Source organism: Papio anubis, chromosome 6 (genome assembly GCF_008728515.1).
Source record: "Papio anubis isolate 15944 chromosome 6, Panubis1.0, whole genome shotgun sequence".
In the NCBI taxonomy this organism is placed as follows: domain Eukaryota; kingdom Metazoa; phylum Chordata; class Mammalia; order Primates; family Cercopithecidae; genus Papio; species Papio anubis.
Genome location: NC_044981.1, coordinates 11,455,210 through 11,476,836, shown reverse-complemented (window position 1 = coordinate 11,476,836; position 21,627 = coordinate 11,455,210). Strand labels below are relative to the sequence as shown.

The 21,627-nt window shown below is 41.4% G+C and overlaps 1 long non-coding RNA gene across 2 annotated transcripts in view; it reads right to left on the bottom strand.

Moving 5' to 3' along the window:
* LOC110743032 overlaps positions 1–21,627 on the bottom strand; it is a 123,574-nt gene that overhangs the window by 6,389 nt on the left and 95,558 nt on the right. The window contains exons 2-4 of one of the 2 annotated variants that reach the window (XR_002521422.2): positions 5,738–5,885; positions 4,256–4,362; positions 2,972–3,124 (exon numbers count right to left, since the gene is read on the bottom strand). This is a non-coding gene — a long non-coding RNA (uncharacterized LOC110743032). The remainder of the gene's footprint in view (positions 1–2,971; positions 3,125–4,255; positions 4,363–5,737; positions 5,886–21,627) is intronic. The other variant, XR_004184195.1, reaches the window with a different exon arrangement.

Here is a 21,627-nt window from a genome sequence, read left to right as displayed (position 1 = left end):
CACACTAGTTCCCAAACCAACCTGGGATTGCGTAAGCAACTTTAAACCTAAACCTACAAATCTAGTGTGAAACTCACAGTTTGATGACTCACAGTGTGCAATGACCCCAATTCTTGGCTGCCATGTTACATCTTGAAATATCCTTACTACAGATTTAACTGGGATGGGATATCCCCGAGGTATCCATTGAGATCCTGCATCCATAATAATAGTTGCTTTCCACAGGGAATTTCTGATAAGAGCAATCCTCTAATCCTGACAACAGCGACTTTCACCATCTTTGGTGAGATGTAAAGATGTAAAGAGGCTATGTAACTTCCCCAAGTCAGTGTCAAGCTGGGACTAGAAGATGAGTGTTCTAAAAATTATACACTGTGGGCTGTGATTCAGCCTCAAGGGACTCTACTTGGAACCACTGTCTAGTCCTCCAATTTGAGACTTGTTCTGAGCTTCCTCCTCTACCTGAGTCTCCAACCAGGTTCCTTCTTGGAAACTGAATTAGCTTAGTGACCAGGACCCTGTACCCCAGGTTCATCTTATCTGGCATTCTATCATTCACCAAAATTTCTTACTGCAATGTCTCCCTTCTCTTGGGACACATGACTGCTTAACATAGGCTTTTAATGTGTGGCTCCTTGTCCGTGAGAGTTGGGAGCAAAGTAGGCCATGGGCATGAGGAAGGCTATATTGTAGCAGCCTTGCTATCAGGGTCAACATGGTGCGGGCAGGCAGTCGGTCCTCTGCAGCCCTGGAGGACTGCAATGCATACCCTCAATGACTCTCAGCACACACCACACACAACCCAATACATATCACATACACACACTCCACATACACCACACACTCACACAAACATACCACACACACCACACACACATCACCCTCCACATGCAACCCTACACATCTCACACACACACCACATACACAGCACACTCACATATATACCACACCACACACATCCCCCACACACACAACCCTAAACACATCACATACACACACACACACCATATACACAGCACACCTCACACATACATAATACACACCACCACACACACATCACCCCCACACACACAACCCACACACACATCACATACAAAACACCACATACACACCACGCTCACACATATATACCACACACCACACACATCACCCAGCACTACACAACCCTACACATACACACACACCATATATGCACCACACTCACACATACATACCACACACACCACACACACATCACCCCCCCACACTACTCTACACACATCACACATACACCATATATGCACCACACTCACACATACCACACACACCACACACACACAACCCTACACACATCACATCACATAATGCTATTACCACACCATGACACACACCACACTCCACACATACATACCACACACATCACCTCCGCACACACAACCCTACACATATCACATACACTCTGAATAATACACCTACATATACCTACATACTCTACTCTATTACTACCACACACATCACCCCCACACACCACACATACACACCACACACACATACATACCACACACACCACACACATCACCCTCACACACAACCCTACCCATATCACATATACACACACCATATATGCACCACACACATACATACCACATGCACCACACACACATTACCCACACACACAACTCCGTACACATCACACACACACATACACACCACATATACACCACACACAACCACATACACACCACACCATACACACACAAACAACCCCATACACATTACATACACACACACCACATGTACACCACATTCATACATACCACACATACCACACATCACCCACACACACACCACCCTACACACATCACACACATATACTCACCACATATATACCACACAACCACATACACAATCACACACACCATACACACACAACCCTAACACACCATACACATACAACCCTAATGTAGCAGTAAGTTGGAGGAGAGAAAGACACACACATATACACACCACACACAAAACCCTACACACATCGCACAAGTATATATATACACACTGGGCTAATACTGGCCAATTCATACATACACAACCCTACTAATATGGATCACAAACCTATATATACATACACATACCATATATCCCCACACACAACCACCTACACAGCACATACACTACACACCATACAAACACACAACACATACAATACTGACTCCTGCCACACATCACACACACATGCAGCACGCATACCACACACACCTACATACATCACACACACACAACTATGTACACATCACACACATAAACACACATATACACACCACATATGTACGATACATGCAACATGCACAGCACACAGCACATGCACCATAAAAACACATACACATACATGCACATACCACATACATAGCTTATACACTACACTCATATACACATATACTATGCATGCACATAGAGACACACACACACACACACATACACACATTTTCTTCCTAGATTCCCAAGTCTTACACTGCACTCCCACCTCTCCTGACTGGGATAGAGGGCTGATAGTATCAAAGCCTGGCTGAAATGAAAAAACCTGGTTCGTTTGGTGGCTATGACAATGGCATCATCAGGCATCTAAGCTGCAGTCAATGTTCCCAAGTATTCCTCTCTAGATATAAGCTCCTTTGCTTCTGAAATAATCTCAAAGCTCCTTTACAGTCTGGTTGAACGAATTCCCACACTTGTACAACATTCAGTCCATAAGTACTGAACATCAAAGCCAACAGAAAACCCTAAGCATAGGTCTGTCTAGTCAGAGATTATCTCAGTTGACAGCAAGTGACTTGACCCGCCCAAACTACTGAGTTCCGTGACGAATTCTTCTCCAGTACCTAATATCTTCGGGATAATGCATTCATTCACTGAACAACTCTTGGCTGATTGCCTGTGTTAGGTCACTGAGGGAGACGCACATCTATGATTCATGTGACCTCAGCCCTCCAGGACCTACCTTCCAGTTTGCTGAGTGTCATAGCAGATGCAGTAGGCAGCCTGCTCGGACCAGCTCCGCATCCATCCTCCGTTCACAAGAAAGGCTTCTTGCTGTGAGTACCTGCAATTCTCTGCTGGAGGGGTTTATCTTTACTGGCCAAGTGTGCCTGTGCTGAATGCAGGAATAGAAATATCCAAGAATGATTTTCCCTGGAAGCCTTCAAATAAATAATGGGCAAGGCATTGGTGAATAAACATTTTAGCCTCCCTGACCTTGGTTGGGATAGATAACTGTGTTCAACACTGTCCTCCAGTGCGATTGAGGTCTAGTCCTCCACATCAGTAACTGAACTGATAATACATCCTTAATTGATTTTCTTCGCCTCCCACTTTTACTAACCCCCTCCCCTACTGATGATTCCTGGGATCACCTCTCAGCTAAACTACTCAGATTTGAATCCTTGTCTCAGAATCAGCTTCCAGAAGAACCCATACTAATTAAAGGGCTAAAATACATGTATAGATAGTTATAATTCTAGAAGAAACGAAGTAGATGACATTAGAGTGCTTTACTTAAAATCCTGTAAGAGTTCACAGGAAGAGTAAATTACTTTTGAGTTGGGAAATTAGATTCATGAAGGAGAGTCCTTCCATGGGAAGTAGGATTGGGGTGTTCAGTGATGGAGCAAAAGAAACTCTAAGTGGGGCTGGATAATTGGAGGCATGACAGCAGGAATTGAGTATGGTATGTTTGAAAACAGTTCAGTCTTACAGAAGCATTATATGAAGGAAAACAGCAGCTGAGGAGCAAGGTAAAGATAGATTTTAAATCCTAATGCCAAGGCGAGAAATGTTTGTCAGGCTATCTAGCACAGCTCTGTCCAATAGAAATTTCCAGAATGATGGAAATGTTCTAACTATGAGCTGTTCAATATGGCGGCCACTAGATACAGGTGGCTATTTAGCATTTGAAATATGGCTAGTGCCACTAAGAAACTGAATTTTTAATTTAATTTAATTTAATTTTAACGAACTTAAGTAGTCAAATGACTGAGGGCTACCATTTTGAACAGTGGATTTCCGGGCAGTGCAATATGACAGGATCAGAAATATGCTTCAGGATAAGTAATCAGAGAACTGACTCTAAGATCGATTGTATGGGAGGTGATCTGAAGATAGAGAACAATGATGAGGCAGAATGAATAACTGGATAAGTGTTGTTTCTTATTAAGGTTAAAAATAAAATATTTTCTTCAAATAAAAAAACAAACACATAAATAAAACAGATGAAAGTGGAGCTAACCTTGTTAAAATGAAGAGAAATCCCTGAGGAATCTCCCTGGAAATCCCAAAAGCTGCTTAGAACTCAGCTCATTAACCACTAGGCCAAGTCAAAGGTGGTGAAGAGTTCTACCAAGGTAATAAAAATGAAGGAGGAATAAATCTGGGAGACATGATAAAAGTGGAGTTAATCTCTCTTAGCATCTAATTAGGTATAAGAAGTAAGCCTTCAATATCTGCACATTTATTCTCTTATTCACTTAAGCCCAAACCCTGGTGTTATCCAAAATTCTTCCCCATTACTCAGTCATCACAAATATATTCTTCCCCATTACTCAATCATCACAAATATACTAGGTGCACAAAAATAAAGCTTATTGAACAAATTTAACATGCACAGTGTGACATAGATAGTGAGTATTGAGAAAAATCAGGACTCACATCCAGATTCATTGATGAAAGTCTTTCCCTAGGGTTTGCTGCCCACCCCCAGGATAATGCAGTCATAGAAGCCAAGGTAGGGGCCTTTACAAGTAGGGTTGTCAATCAGTAGTTTTAAACAGCAGCAAGTTGGGGGAGAGAGACAAATGGATATTAAAGTTGGGAGTTAATTTCAGTTAGAGTTAAGAGAAAGAAGGTAAGCTCTCAGATGTCAGACTGCCAGGATTTCAGGGATATGGTAAAGAAATGAAGTATTAAAAAAGTGAAGATGCAAAAGTGAAGGCAATGAATATAAACTACTCTTTAGCTTTCTGGTAAATAGAAGAAAAGGATGGAATACCCTGGGAATACTCAGTGAGGTGCTTGCTGACTTGCATTTTCTGCATCTATGAAATCTTAAAGTATCAAGAACACCTAATGTCTGTTTTTTTTGTTGTTTGTTTGTTTTTGTTTTTTTTTTTTTGAGACAGTTTCTCTCTTGTTGCCCAGGCTGGAGCCCAGTGGTGCAATCTTGGCTCGCTGCAACCTCCACCTCCCGGGTTCAAGCAATTCTCCTGCCTCAGCCCCTTGAGTAGCTGGGATTACAGGCATGTGCCACCACATTCCGTTTATTTTGTATTTTCAGTAGAGACACGGTTTCTCCATATTGGTCAGGCTGGTCTTGAACTCCCGACCTCAGGCTATCTGCCCGCCTCGGCCTCTCAAAGTGCTGGGATTACAGGCATGAGCCACCGCGCCTGGCCAACCCAATGTCTTTTCAAAGAAAGTCTTTGGTCATCTGTCACTTTACTTAAAACTAAGTGGCCTCATCATCAGGTTGATAGGACCCGAAGTAAACAACTGAGGGAGTCATCTCTTTTAGTCTCACTTGTGAGAATGGAAAGGCCTGGTAGAAGAGTTCTTTCCAATAGAGTCAGGGTGCACTGATGACCAATTGTCCAGGGCACTCACCCTCCCTGTCAAGGAGTTGGAACCCGCCAAAGACACCAGAGAGTTGCAGGTAGCAGCAGGGAAAGTAGAGGCAGAGACATAAATGGAGGATCACTGTGCCTCCTCAAGTCACCTGAAGCAGAGAACAATCAATTTATTCCCTGAAGAAACAAGAAGACCAGATGCGTGCAAGCTTCATGGTGTCTTGAACGATGTCGCATTCTCCACAAAGCTTTGCTGAAAGTGGCTGAGATCTTGCCTTCCTTATCTTCTCTTGCATCCTTATGAAAAAAACAGAACACGACAAATTCTGTCTTTTGCAATCTGAAAGAACATAGCCAAGGCATGGGATAGTCCTGAAGACAGTGAGGTGAAAGTGTTGATGTCCTTCAAAAAGTAATCCTAGAAAATTCTCATAGGCAAGCCTCTTTCAAAAGAGTTTCCAATGGCCGTAGGTGCAATGGTCTCATTTTTGAGAAAGTACAGAAATTTTAGGTTTACTCACAGACTCTCTGGAACAGTGCCCTCTGCCCTACAGAATAGCTTTTAAAAACAAACAAACAAACAAAACAGAGTCTTGCTCTGTCACCCAGGCTGGAGTGCAGTGGTGTGATCATAGCTCACTGCAGCCTTGAACTCCTGGGGGACTGCAGGCCCACACGTCACCATGAACAATCCTCCTGCCTCAGCCTCCCACAGTTCTGGGATTACAGAGATAGGCCTCCATGCTGGGCTTGGAATGGCTTTGTTTTAAAGAGACCAAGGTTACAGATAGCTGAAAAGTACAACTTCAGTCCTTTGCAGTCTTTTCTAAACATAGCAGGCTGAATCTTCCCTGTTAGTATTGGAAAGATAAATTAATAAAAAATCAGTACTTGAAAGAGAAAAAATTCCAGTAACTCTGGAACGGAAACCAACCTTGGAGATTATTATCTGAAGTGTATCCCTTCCAAAATTTGTATGTGGAAGTCCTAACCCCTAGTTCCTCAGAATGTGACTGTATTTGGAGATGGGGTCTTTAAAGAGGGAATTAAGGTAAAATGAGTTCATGTGGTGGGCCAAAATCCAACCCGACTGGTGTCCTTATAAGAAGAGGAGATGAGGACGTAGACATAACAAAGGGAAGACCGTGTGAGGACGCAGGGAGAAGACGTCATCTGCAAGCCAAGGAGAAAGGCCTCAGGAGAAACCAGCCCTGTCAAAGCCTTGAGTGAGGACATAAATTTCTGTTACTTAAGCTGCGCAGTGTGCAGTACTGTGTTACCGCGGCCCGAGCAGGCAGAGACCATGCAGCCTAACCTTTTCACTTCACTCTTGAAGAATCTGAGTTCAGAATCACACTGCTTGTATTAGCACTAAGTGCAAGCCTCAAGGGTCTTCAATCTCAGCCCAGAGGCCTTCCCACTTACCATACCCCTGACTTTGACAGACGTGGTTTTCCAGAAAGGAGAGAGGATGATAGAGAGAGCAAAGACACAGGGATAGAATCTAGTTAATCCTGAGAAAGGAATGGATGGGAAAATGACTCCCTGATTCCATAGCTTCACATAAAAGCCTGTAACTCTTGGGCTACCTTCTTCTTAATGACTTTTGCTTGTTTTGGATTCTTATGCTCAGTCCTAACTTTGTTCTTAACTGGGGCAAATGACTGGTTGCAAACATTCCAAAGTGACTCCAGCATGAATTTTAACTATCTGAAGCCAAGTTGGACTAATGGGCCTAAACTTAACCAAGAAAGTCTTATTCTTTCCTTTGGTGTTTGTATCTCCGACCTGTTGATTCTCTTCCAGCACCTCCTTTTGTGAGAGACATCCAGGGCAGCTGGGAAATTTATGAGGGGGTGTGCGTTTAAGTATTTATAATTACATTTAATTTAGATTTAGTTTCTGGTTTTTTTTTTTTTGGAGCAAATTTTTTTTAGTATTTTTTTAACACTAGGTCCTCAGAATGTCAAACTAATTTTCTTTCTCAATCCTCTGTTAGTTTCAGATGACAAGCTTTTAAAAGCACAGCTCTGTTAGTTTTAGGGAACCTTAAGCCTCATTGTCTTGGAGCCTTCCTGTCCCCTGCTATACTATTGTTGTTGTTGTAGCCCAGGGTGTCCTAAATCTCTGATTTCCACCCCCCTGAGTGGTTGTCTTCCATGTATTTTATTTAGAGATAAGGCCATGCCTTTGAGTTTGAATGAAGCATGGCCAACTGAGCTTAGTTTGTTGGGAAGTATCTCTGGATCATCCCAGTGTCCCAAAGGAAGGAGGAAATGGCCAGACAGTATTTCGGCCTCTGTCAAAAAACCCATCATTTTCCCCATGATACTATGGGTGAAATTCAAGCTTCTCCTCTTCGTTTCCATGGATTCATGTAACTGACACAATGCCAGGCATTGTGCTGTGAGCCTGGTAGCTTGTGACCTAGATTCTGCCTGTCACAGATACCGATATACGCAACGGAGACCACCAATCCAGTCTGCACAAATTATCTGTGGTTATTATGCTCGTGAACACTATAGATCAGAGCTCTGGTGGCCATGAATTGTGCTTCATATTCACTCTCAGTAAATACAGAATCATAAGAATGAGTAACACAAAGGTAGTGCTCAGTTTAAAACAGGATCCAAAACAAAACATTCTAACCAAGGCTTTTACGTTGGAACCATAAAATAGTTTCACTGCCAGGAAGGATGTATTATAGAACAAAATACTGCTTTTAATTGGTGGGTTCTTTTTTATTTTTCTTTTGAAACACAACTTTAGAGCATGTTTTAATTTAAGTTATAGCCCCAGAAAAATTTTCTCAGTTATAAAATTATCAGCAAGTGATACATGAGTTAAATAATAATACAAGCTTTTCAAATTAGTTATTTAATAATAATAAATGAGTGCACTTTTTTCCAGCTAGGAAATAGGTATTCTTCATTACTGAATTTCTTTTATACCACTATACCGAGACATGAAAACAGTCCCCGTCCACCTAATTTCTTATTAATGTATGGGTTTCTGCCCCAGTAAAGAGAATAAAGTGAAGCTGTGAATTAAACCAAGAAACTGCCTTCCTCAGGTTTTATTAATCACGGCCTTGAGGGAAAGACAGGCAGAGTTCTTGTTGCTTCTATCTGCAATCACTCAAGCGACTTTTGGAGAACTTTCTTCAATGCATGGCTCAACTTTTTGGAACACTGGAGAGCATTCAGGAAAAGAGAGCAAGTGATAAATAGTTTGGAAATGAAGATCAAAAAGAAAGCATTAGGAGAACTAGGAATGTTTAGTCTAGAGAGAAGGAGAATGAGTAGAGACGTATTTTTCCTTACTGTCATAAACAGGACAAAAGCAATTCTTCTTTTTCACAAAGGGTAAGGAAATAAGAACAAGTGAAAATAAGCATAAGCAAGGAATTTGACTTTTTTTTTTTTTTTTTGTAAACAGAGTTTAGCTCTTGTTATCCAGGCTGGAGTGCAATGGCACAATCTTGACTCACCACAACCTCCGCCTCCCAGGTTCAAGTGATTCTCCTTCCTCAGCCTCCTGAGTAGCTGGGGTTACAGGCATGAGCCACCACGCCTGCTAATTTTGTATTTTTAGTAGAGACAGGGTTTCTCCATGTTGGACAGGCTGGTCTTGAACTCCCAACCTCAGGTGATCCTCCAGCCTCAGCCTCACAAAGTCCTGGGATTACAGGTGTGAGCCACTGTGCCCAGCCTGATTTTAATTGATATAATTTCTTTCTTTAAAACAATAATGGAATGCTTAAGAACTTGGGAAATTATCCTGGAATAGCTTCAGAATGCTATTCTGCAGGTCAATCTAAAGATGAAGATATAGCGATATCTATCAAGGGGAGTGGAGAATTAATGTCATCCGTATAACACAGAGTCAAGAATACTTTGCATGGATAATTGTAGTAATGACAGTGTTTACTTCTAACTTTAACATTCATCACACATTGATCAAATGCCTTTTCAGGCCAGACACTGAAGCATTCATGATCACAAGCACAGTGTGCTCACCACATGGGTACTTTCTAAGTGCCTTACACGCAAGTTAGTCCTCGCCACAGCCATGTGAAATAGATGCCGTTCTTTCCCTACTTTTGCAAATAAGGATACTAAGGCTGAAAAGAGTTTAATTATTTGCCCAAAGTCACACATTGAGGTTACAAATAAGAGTCAAGATTTGAACCTGTGTCCTCTGAGAAGCAAACACCAAGATGAGATGAGAGGTGCATGAGCTTTATTGGGAGCAACACCCATGGAGGATAAAGGGAGCAGAAACAGGAGGAGGGGGCAGGAGAAGCCTTCAGACTGAGATGCAGGTGTGAAATCTGTGAAGGGAGAGAGGGAAGAAAGGACTGGGTAGGAAGAGCCTCAGATGACTTCACAGATCTTCTTGGCTGGGAGCAGCCTAGAAGTTTGTGTTGCCATGAATGCTCTGGTGAGGGGCAAAGCAACATTTGGGGTCTTGGCCTCTGTAGTAGGTTCTTGTGAAGGGAGGTCTGAGTGGGGCAACACAGAACCCAAGACATCTGGCACAAAGCCATGCTTTCGGTCACTCTGGTGGGCTTTTTCTGTGGGCCACATCCTTTAAGGGTGTGTGGTGAAAGATGTAACCCTGTGGTTATGAAAGATCCAGGTAGTAAAAGGGGATGCTGCATTACAAAGCTCTACAGAACCCTGTTCACATAGTGTACAGTGTCTGCAGTGCCTGCTGAGTCCAGCAAGCGGTGACCGGTAGTGAAGAGTTCGATCATAATCTTCCAATCCAAACATACTTGTAAGTTTTGCTCTGGGACACCTTCATCACATAAACTCTCATAAAACTTCTCAGCCAATGTTTAAATATTTATGCAGCACTTACTAAATACAAAGCACTGTCTTAAGTGCAGTGGGAAATACTGTTCTAAGACCTAAAAGGCTCAACCCTTCCCTCCAGTGGTTTATCCAGTAGAGAAGATGTCACTCCTATACATAACCAGAGACATTTGAGGTGAAGAAAATTGCCACATTGGGTACAGATATGGTGCTGAGGAAGTTTAGGGATTAGAGGGCCTACTTCCTGTTGGAAAGATTGGGGAAGATTTCATGAAGGAAAAAAGCAATGATATAGTTTCCTCAAATACAAATATGGTGCCTGGGAGAAGCAATATTTAATGCAATGGGAGGAAGACACGTAAGGCTGTCACTGACGTAGGAAGCCAAGCATTAAATGACAGTATCATGATTATCATAAGTATAAGAAATTTCTCTTTTAAAACTTCAGACCCTAAGGGAGCTAGAAATCTACTCATCTGTTTTAGTATATGCAGAAACAAAGAGATTTACTTTCTATCTCTAGTCATTTTTTAGGGCCATTATAACCAAGTACCACAGAAAGAGTGGCTCAAGGCAACAGAAACTTGGCGAGTGCGGTGGCTTACACCTGTAGTCCTAGCACTTTGGGAGGCCAAGGTGGGTGAATCACCTGAGGTCAAGAGTTCAAGACCAGCCTGGCCAACATGGTGAAACCCCGTCTCTACTAAAAAATACAAAAATGAGCTGGTGTGGTGGCGGGCACCTGTAATCCCAACTACTCAGGAGGCTGAGGCAGGACAATCCCTTGATCCCAGGAGGCAGAGGTTGCAGAGAGCCAAGATCATGCCACTGCACTCCAGCCTGGGTGACAGAGTGAGACTCTGTCTCCAAAAAAACCCAGACACTTACTGTCTCACAGTGCTGGATCCAAGATCAAGATGTTGGCAGCACCATATTCCTCTAAACCTACAAGGAAGGACCTTTCTCTGTTTCTTACAGTTTCCAGGTAGTCCCAGATGTTCCTTGACTTGTAGAAATGTCTCGCCAATCTTTGCCTACATCTCGATATGATGTTTTTGTGTGTCTCTATCTCCATGTGACCATGTTCCTGCTGTGTCTTTGTCTATTTGTGAAGACACCAGTCCTGTTGGATTAAGGACTCACCCTAATCCAGCGTGACCTAATTCTAACTAACAAAAACTGTGCTGTGCCTATTTATTTATTTGTTTATTTATTCATTTATTTATTTACTTACTTATTTTTGAAATGGAGTTTCACTCTTGTCGTCCAGGCCGGAGTGCAATGGCGCAATCTTGGCTCACTACAACCTCCGCCTCCCGGGTTCAAGCGATTTTCCTGCCTCAGCCTCCCAAGTGGATGGGATTACAGGTGCCTGCCACCACACCCAGGTAACTTTTTTGTTTATATTTTTAGTAGAGACGGGGTTTCACCATGTTGGCCAGGCTGGTCTCAAACTCCAGACCTCAGGTGATCCACCCACCTCAGCCTCCCAGAGTGCTGGGATTACAAGCATGGGCCATGGTGCCCGGACACTGTGCCTATTTCTGAATAGGATCACATTCTGTGGTTCAGGGGCTTAGGACTTCAACATGTCTTTTGGGGGGTACACAGTCTGACCCATAACCTTATCCTATTAATTAAACTTTGGCACCATTCTTTGTTGTTTTATTAAATTTAATTTTGCATGAGCAACAGTTTTTTCCTTGGAGTTGCTAGGTACTGAGAGCTCTGCAGTGAAAACAGGCTTAAAGCCTTTCATCTTCATATCACTAAATTAGTATACATCTCTACACACTACAATATTGAGACTTCTGAATAAAGTTTAAAAAAAAATAAAAATAGTTTTCAGACATTTGACAAAAACGGACATCATCATTGCTTCTTGGTCTTCCCCAGTCAGTCCGGATTCACACTCAAACACTCTGTGAACGTTTGCTATAGTTTCAGAGCAGATTCTTCATGTAGAAATTTCCAAGGTAAGAGTTGAGGTGCCCTTTCAGGTCATAAGAATCTGTCCTGTCTTTCCTGAGAAGCAGAAACAACAAGCTAGCCTTTCCGACTCCAGGCAGGTGGAGGATGCTAGGAATAAGGTCTAGATGCAACTTGGGACAGGCCAGTAAACTGGTTTAAAGATGAAGTTACCCACTTTTGGCAGATCGCATTTCCCAAAGATCGCCACAGAAAAACATAGCCCATCCCACATGCTCTGTTTATAATGTGAGGCTGGCACTCCTCCATTGAGAAGAGGGAGTTTAAATCCCCCCTCTTGAATATGGGCAGGGTTTAGTGACCAGCTGCTAATCAACACAATGTCCTGGAAAGAAAGCTAGGTGACTTGCAAGGCAAGGTCCCAGAAGCTGATATGGTTTCTGCCTTGTTTTTCTCTCTCCCTTTTCCTCCCACTCCTTCTCCCTGCGCATGTCCCTCTGTTCTCCCCACTCCTCTTTTTCTCTGTCTGTCCCCATCTCTCTCCCCATGCACTCACCTTTGGAGCTCAGGCACAAGCAGAGGCCACACATGGGTATGTGAGCCAACCCCAACTACCTTCTTGGCCATCAGCCAGCGTCAGGCTCCCAACGAGGACATGAAGGAGCCTTCAGATTATTCCAGCTGAGCCCCCCGACATTAGGAAGCAGAGATAAGCTGTCCGCATTGTGTTCTGTATACATTCCTGTCCACAGAATCCATGGACTTAATAAGTGGTTGCTTTATGCTACCATGTTTTGGAGTCACTATTACACAGCCGTAGTCACTGGAATACCATATATCCAGCAAAATAACAAGTTGTGAAGCTAGTCTCTTAGGTGTCATATTTGTTGATGTTTCTAGGATGTTCTCCTGACATCTGAGAAAGATAAGCCTTTAGAAGCAAAGGGGAAGGAGCAATAATGCTTAAATGACCTTAAAGCCTAAGAAGTTTCAGGCTGTCAATGTGAAAAAGCATTTCGTATGGATACCTCTCCCCACAGGGTCCCATGGCCTGGCTACTGCTTCTTAATCTGTGGTGGTCCAGACAAGCGCTTAACGCCCTTGAAATGAATTAATATCAGTTTCATCTCAGGTAACCACATGCAGAATATTTATTAATCATTTTTACAAAGAGTGTAGCTTGCTAAAAAGGTGACTCTAATTTGAGAGATTTTAAACTTGTTGGGATAGCTAACATACTCTGTCCTCCTGTTAAGAAAAAGTGTTCTCTCTTTTTCCTGTCCTCCCTCCTTTCTTCCATTTCCACCCCATCCCCCTTAGTTCCTTTTATTTATTTATTTATTTGAGTGGTTTCTATCTGCATACAAAAAGCAAAGATAAGTGAACAAAAGGTAAGGGGGAAGGAATAAACTTATTTTCTATTAAAGTTGGTGTTAATATGTTTTTGAGTTTATAAATCACTTTTTTGTGGACCTTACAATTTGCCCGCTTTTCTACCTGGATGTTATTGAACTTTTCAGTTGAAATAATACATTCATCTCAACCTTTCATTTGAAATGTATAAAACCTCCTAATTAAGTGCAATGATGCATTAACATGGAATTCAACAGTTCCTTTTAAATCATGATCTCGACATCTGCAAGGTCACCACCACTAACGCACTGTAGAATGATAAACTGTTAAAAGTGAATAAGAACTCAGAGGTTGTCTAATTAACCCCTTTATTTTACCTGCCATCAAAGTGAAGTTATTTGCCCAAGATTAGAAATTTGAAGTTGTCTTTAAACTCTGTATCTATCTAGTTCTCATCATCTTATGCATCAGTCTTTGGGAAGCTCATGGAGACAAATACCTTAGGTTAGAAAGTTTGAATTCAGATCTTAAGATTGAGAACAGTGACATTCTGGTGGTAGTGGTGGAAGGCTGGAGGGAGACCAGAGATGGGAAAGAAATTATAACAGTCTGACTACTTACCATTTTCTATAGTAGTAGTAGTAGTAGTAGTAGTAGCAGTAGTAGTAGTAGTGTCTAATCCTGGAATTCATTTTAACATCAGAGTTATGTTTCAAGAAAGTGCCGCATTTAATATTCACTGTACCTGAACTGTAGCAAAAATGTGTGATTTTCTGTGCCTTCTTTAGATGCTGTATAATACACTTTCTTGTTTTTTTTAACATTTATTTTAGGTTCGGGGTACATGAGAAAGTTTGATACACAGGTAAACTCATATCACGGGGGTTTGTGGTACAGATTATTTTATCACCCAGGAATTAAGCCCAGTACCCACTGGTTATCTTGTCTGCTCCTCTCCCTCCTCCCACCCTCCACCCTCAGCAGGCCCCAGTGTCTGTTGTTTCCTTCTTTGTGTTCATAAGTTCTTGTAATTTAGCTCCCATTTATAAATGAGAATATGCAGTATCTGGTTTTCCGTTCCTACATTAGTTTGCTGAGGATAATGACCTCCAGCTCCATCCATGTTCCCACAAAAGACACGATCTCATTCTTTTTTATGGCTGTGTAGTAATCTGTGGTGTATATTTACCACATTTTCTTTATCCAATCTGTCATTCATGGGCATTTAGGTAGATTCCATGTCTTTGCTATTGTGAATGGTGCTGCAAAGAACATTTGCCTGCATGTATCTTTATGGTAGAATGATTTATATTTCTCTGGCTATATACCCAGTAATAGGATTGCTGGGCCAAATGGTAGTTTTGTTTTTAGTTCTGTGAGGAATTGCCATACTGATTTCCACAAAGATTTAACTAATTTACACTCCCACCAAAAGTGTTCCCTTTTCTCTGCAATCTCGCCAGCATCTATTTTTTGACTTTTTAGTAATAGCCATTCTGACTGGTATAAGATGGTATCTCATTGTGGTTTTGATTTGCATTTCTCTAATGATCAGTGATATTGAGCCTTTTTTCATATGCCTGTTGGCCAAGTTTTCTTTTATATGTTTTCCTGATGGCTCAGTGGGATCTTCCCAGGTCCAAGTTTCTCTCTTCTTCTAGTGAAATAGTGATTTTAAAAACACATGATTAATTTGTCAGAAGTTGTTCCGTAATTTTTTAAAAAATGTAATACATTTTGTTGATTTTTTTCTTTTGTGTGTTTTTTTGTTTCCTCAGCTGAGTTTATATTTAATCAGTCTCTAAACTTAGAGCCATTTCATTCAAGGAAAAAAATTATTTTATTTTCAGACATTTCCCAAGGTGAGTGAGGATCTAAGTATAGGGAATGGCATCCTCTTGTATTTCAGATTAAACTTTGAAAAAGCATTAGCAACTTTTAGATCTCATCTCTTCTCACTTATGAGCTACTACAAATAAGTAGGAGAAATGAATATGGTATTTATGAAGCTTTGAATATGAGAGTTAAAGATTCTTCTTTATATCATTGCTATATGATTTTAGAAATTTTAGAAGATAAGTTGTAGCACTTTGATTCAGATTTTATATTTTTATTACAGAAGTCAAAAGATGTGTCTTAGAATACAAGTGTCAGGCTTGGATGTTTCCTATGTTTGAGAACTCCTGCTCTCATTTGGGTTGTGTAATCAACTCTGTTATTGAGGGCTGGCTCCACTTCTGTAATTACACACCTTCCTGCACCATCAGCCCCACTAGGTCATTCTTCTCAGCATGCTCATATGCTTCACTGTCTCTCATCTTTAAACAGAACATGCAAACAAACCAAATCCCTCCTTTGACCCTACATCTTCTTCTAACTGTTGCCTCATTTCTCTTCTCCCTTTTCTAGCAAAATTCTCAACAAAGTCACTCATGGTCTCTGGATCCACTTCCTTACCTACTGTGATGGGGTTTTGGTCCCCATAACTCTTTTTAAATATTCTTGTCTACATCCCAAAGAATTGCCACGTTGTCAAATCCAATTGCCCTCTCCAAGCCCTCTTCTTACCAACCCCTTCAGAATCTCTCTGCACAGCTGATCACCTGCTTTATTGAAACCTCTTGCTTCTTTTCATTTGTATTCATCTGGTTTTCCTCATGCCTCTCTGGAAGTTTCTTCTGTCTTTTCTGCTGGAGTCTCCTCTTCAGCTTAACCTCGAATATGTTGAAGGACTCCCAGGACATAGCTCTAGGCCAGCCTCTCTACTTACATTGTCTCTCCAGTGAAATAGTCTGGTCCTAAGGCTTGAGATGTCATCAATATGTCAGGGACTCCCAGACTCTCCTTTTCATCCCTGGCCTCTTTCCAGGGCTCCAGACTCAGATATCCAACTCAGTATCTCCATTAGGTTCTTTAACTGGTGTCTCAAATATGAATTCATTCTCTCCTACCTTCTAACCTGTTCCTCCCCCAGTCCTTTCAGTCTCAGGTAACAGAATCAACTACCCACCCAGGGACTCAATACTTGATTTTTCCTTTCTAATCCATCAGTGGGTCTGGTGGCTCTGTCTTCAATGCATATTTCAAATCCACCTGCCTCACCCATCTCCAATGCTGTCACACTGATCTCAACCACCGCCATCACTTCCTTGGATGACCACAATTGTCTCTGCATGTCCGTCTGCTTCTACTTTTCCCTCCACAATCCATTCCCACACAGCAGCCAGAGAAGTGTTTTTAAAATATAAATCAGATCATGTCATTTCTGTGCTTGAAAGTATCCAGATATTTCCTTTCCAAAAGCACTTAAAATACAATGTACAGCTTTCCCCCAATTCACAGTACTCTAGTTGACTTAGACCCTATGAAACTCCATTTCACCTTGTACCATTTGCTCCCCCCTTCCTATATCCCAGCCATTTTGACTGTCTTTTTGCTCCTCCAATATGCCTTCCACTTCTGGGTGCTTGCATATTCTTTCCCCTTTGCATAAAGTTGGGCCCTTCTCATTTGTCAGATCTTAGTTTAGATGTCACGGCCAGCTCCTTGGAGCAAACTTCCATGATGACTCTTTCAAAGCAAGTGCCTCCTCTGATCACCACGCCTGATTCATTCCCATTAAAGCTCTTACCGTAATTATAGGCTTATTTTCTCATTTATTCTTGTCCATCCCCCGCAAGAATGTGAGCCCCATAACAGCGTGGACTTGCTTCGTCTTGTTCATCCCTGCATCGCTGCTGCCTAGAACAATGTCTGTCCACACTAGGCATTCAATAAACATTTGTTGAATGGATCAATCAGTTTTTAGATTACTTAAGCCATTTGTTTTTCCTTGATTGCTTGACAATCTACTTGTTGGCAAAGTATCCCTCTATTAGAGGAAATAACATGCTTCATTTTCACCTTAAACATGTGTTCAAAGAGGACATAGGATTGTAACGGGTTAGAGGGAGATCTTTGCTTTTAAGTCTGAGCTTTTAAGTAGTATATCCCTTAATGATGGCAAATAATTAAAGATTAAGTTATGAGACCAATGAGATTTCCACTAGCAAACATCACCAAATATTTTCTATTTTTCATCCCTTTTGTGAATTTTGTTTTATCTGACTATAAACATAGTCATAACTATGAAAGCTGTTGCTCAAATATAATTTTCAATTGTTGGCATTCTAGAAATGCTACAAAATTCACATTTGTGATTATTTCAAATTCATTAATCTCAAGACTATGTGATGCTAACTCTTATTCTCAAGAATTATAAAGTAAAGATGATGATATGGAATGTATTGCTACAATGCCTTGGGATATGAAATTGTATCTATAAAACACTGATGTAATGCTATGAGCTCATATTATAAATAGATACTAAATCATCTGTGCTTTGTGGAACATTGTATCTTTATAATATCTTTTGTATATAATTCTAAAGAAAAAATAAAACAAAGTTGCAACTAACAGGTGCATTGCTTCAAACATACAACTCTTGGCATTCCAACATTCTGACTCCAGGAAATGCCTGCAAAAGCTGGTAGTCAGCTTAAGATAGCACATTTAGTAACAAAGTAATTTTAGAAATCAATTTCAGAGGAGAAATAGAAGACATTTTCTGTAATATGCCCTCTTGCTTCAGTATGAAGTGTTGACATTGTTTTATTTTTTAAAGTAAAAGCAAAGGATCGAAAATAAGTATGTTGTGAAAATCCAACATAAAGTACGTTGAAAAATTTTAAGATAAATTTTAAGATAGCATGTTTAACACTCTAGAAAATAGAAAAGAATAAAGTACCTCTAAAACGTCTTGGGGGGAAAAAGGTAAATGTAAAACTTTGCTGATCAAGATAAAGATCCAATGTAAAGTATTCTTATTGGAAGAAAAAAGAAAAAGAGAAAAGAAAGGGCTAAAGAAAGACAGGGTTTGATTAAGAGGTGCCATGCCTGAGCTAGTTTAAGTGGTTGAACTCAATCTCCTGAGCTGTGCAATCAGAAAAATCATAGTCTTTGTTAACCATTTTTCTCTGTGTTTCCATATTTTGCAGGAGTCTTCAGCCATGAAAAGTGTGAAAGCATGGTCAGGATTACAGGTACAGCTGGAGCTCAGCGAGGGGCTAAGGTCAGAGTGGACTGGAGACGTTGGGGACTATTTTCTGGGAGGGACTGGTCTGCAGCTAAATCCTATTGGATGCACACTGATTTTGATAGAGAGAGAAAGAAGTGGGTGGTGAGGCAAGATGGGAAGATAGAGACACGTACAAAACAAAAAGCAGTTAGAAAAACTAAGTTAGACTTTCCTACCTCCAGGAAAAAGGGTTTAAAAGGGCACTCCGAAGGAAACCGGCAACATTTAATATAGTCATAGAAGTGGAATGGGATGAAACTATGGTGGGTTTTGAGTTACAGCTGGTATGGACAGGCAGTAAGAAGCTACTGGAAACGTCAAGCAAGGGTGGTATCAAGGGGGTGGTGTTTCAGGAAGGGAAACGTTTGTCTGTGTCAGGCTAGTTGCAAGGACATAAGCTTGGAGTCATTCCTTGATACCGTTTCTGCAACTGGGATGTGAAGTGTAGTAAACTGGAGATCTGCATTCTGATGGTAATAATTTTAATAGAGATAAAGGAGTAATTCCAAGAGGCAGTATATGGTATTTTACTTAATTCTCATAATAGCCCCCTCCAAATAGGTATTATTATTCCAATTTAGAGGTAACTGAGTCTCAGTGATTTATTAAATAAGTTACTCAAGGTTAAACAGTGGAAGCGAGGTTCAGAACCGGCAGATTCAATGAGTGGTGGATGAGGATGAACTGAAATGTTTTTATTAGCATGTTTTATAAAACTGATTTTTATTTTTTATTTTCCTTATTTCTCCTAGGCCTGGGAGCCTAAAATTGGTTTCTGTACGTATGTATATCAAAGACAAGTGCTGGGTAGGTAATGCCAAAAGTGAAAAAGGATGGCCAGGTATTTTTTAGTTTGAAACTAAGTATTTGGTTTGACATAAATCAAAGATGAGTATCTGATAATAAACAACAGTCTAATAAAGACTGATAATAGGCGATTACCATCTGGTTAAGGCAAGCACCCTTCACTAAGTTTGCTCCAAGTGTGTCCGTCTGGGTAATGGTGACTCTGGGCTGAGAGTAATCGCAACCAGAGGTCTCAAGAGCACCTGCTCTGAGCAATATTGCAGTGCTGAGGGGAACCCGGGCAGCCCACCTGGCTAATTCAGAAGCAGCACAGCATCAACTTGCAAGGCCAGGGTGACAGGGCAAAGCTGAGCTGAGAGTTGAAAATACAGCTCAAGTTTTAGAAATCCAGATTTTTAAAACTGGGAAGCCCTCTTTCTAAAGAAAAACAGAAGCTCGCAGTTTTGTTTCATTAGCCACCGGTGCCTTGGAGCCATGAACTTTCCCCCACTTCGGAAACGTCTCTGGAAAATTCATTTCATGCTTGTCTACTCCAGTAAAATCCTTGACTGAACTGTTACAAAACAGGAGGCTTGGCCCCGGGAATGTGATAAATCACCCGATACGGTGGAGCCAGTTGGCATCCTCGGGAGCCCTGGGCTTCTGACCTTGGGTTTACCTGTCATCTTGGACCGTGACCTTCTCCCAGCAGAGGGGACTTTCTGATTGTTCCCGTGCCACAGGACAGGGAAGTGGACAGAGCACATGTATCACATTCTTTGACACCCTAGAAAATATCCCCTAGCCGAGGGAGGGCTGTCGGTGCCCTGGCTTCAAGGCTCTGCATTCACCAGCATCTGAGCGGCAGTCTTGGAGACTTACTTGGTAACTATCAAATCTCTCTGAAGGCCTCACCTTGTGTTTTTTCTCGTATAAAGACGAGTCTTCATCCATTACCTTATTGCTGTGAATGCTGCTCTTAAAAGAACGTAGTGAACATCCCTGTCTCCTCTGGTGTAGATTTTTACCCAACAATCTTTGAATAGATTCTTGGGCAGCCACCTGCTCATTTCCACCACACTCGTTTCAGAACTCAACTCCTCAAGTTCTCACCCTGGCACTCTCAGAAAATGACTGAATTTCTACTTCCCTCAAGAAAAAGTGTGGATTCTCAATAAGAATGGATTGAGCATCTGCTAAGAAGCAGGAATTGTGCTAAGTTCTCAGAATACGGAGAAAAGTAAACGTCATCTCTGCCCTGGATGGGCTTATGGCTTGGAGAGGGAATAGGCATGAAGACACATACTGGTGTCAAACTTTGTAGGTGAATTTAATGGATAGAAATACAGGGGGCGGGGTAGGGGAGGGGTCGCCATTTCCACTTAGGAGGGGAGGACAACCTTCCTAAGGACTACTTGGGATGAACATCCTAAATTCCCTTCCCTCTGCTCCCTAAATAATCCATAGCTGTATGTTTTCCTAACATCTTTCTCCCTGTCTTAGAAGAGGTGTCTACAGTTTCCTAAGGTTAACCCTTTACGTATCTCTTAAAGATAAACTTCATCTTCTAATGTAAAAGCGGGGCAAAAATTACAAAAGTATTATCAACAACAACACAGAAAAAGTTAAGAAAGAAAAATATCTACCATTACCCAACTGACTTTTTAATAGCCCTGCCATGGTTCCTTTTTGTCTGTTTTAATCTGTATTTTCCTCTATGGTTTTAAAAAGCTGTAACCAGAACCGCCTGTGTTCATTGCTCATCCTCTATGCCCTCCTTTGGGACCTGACCTGACCTCCTGACCTCGTGTTCCGCCCTCCTCGGCCTCCCAAACTATGCCGGGAGTACAGGCGCGAGCCACCGCGCCCGGCCAATTCCTTCGTTTATTAAATCTTTTCTGCTAATTAAAATGGAGTAGCAATACAAGTATCCACTGATGGGAGAACGGATAAGGAAAATGTGGTCTGTACATACAATGGAATGTTATTCAGCCTTAATAAGGAAGAGAATTCTGACCCATGCTACAACATGCAC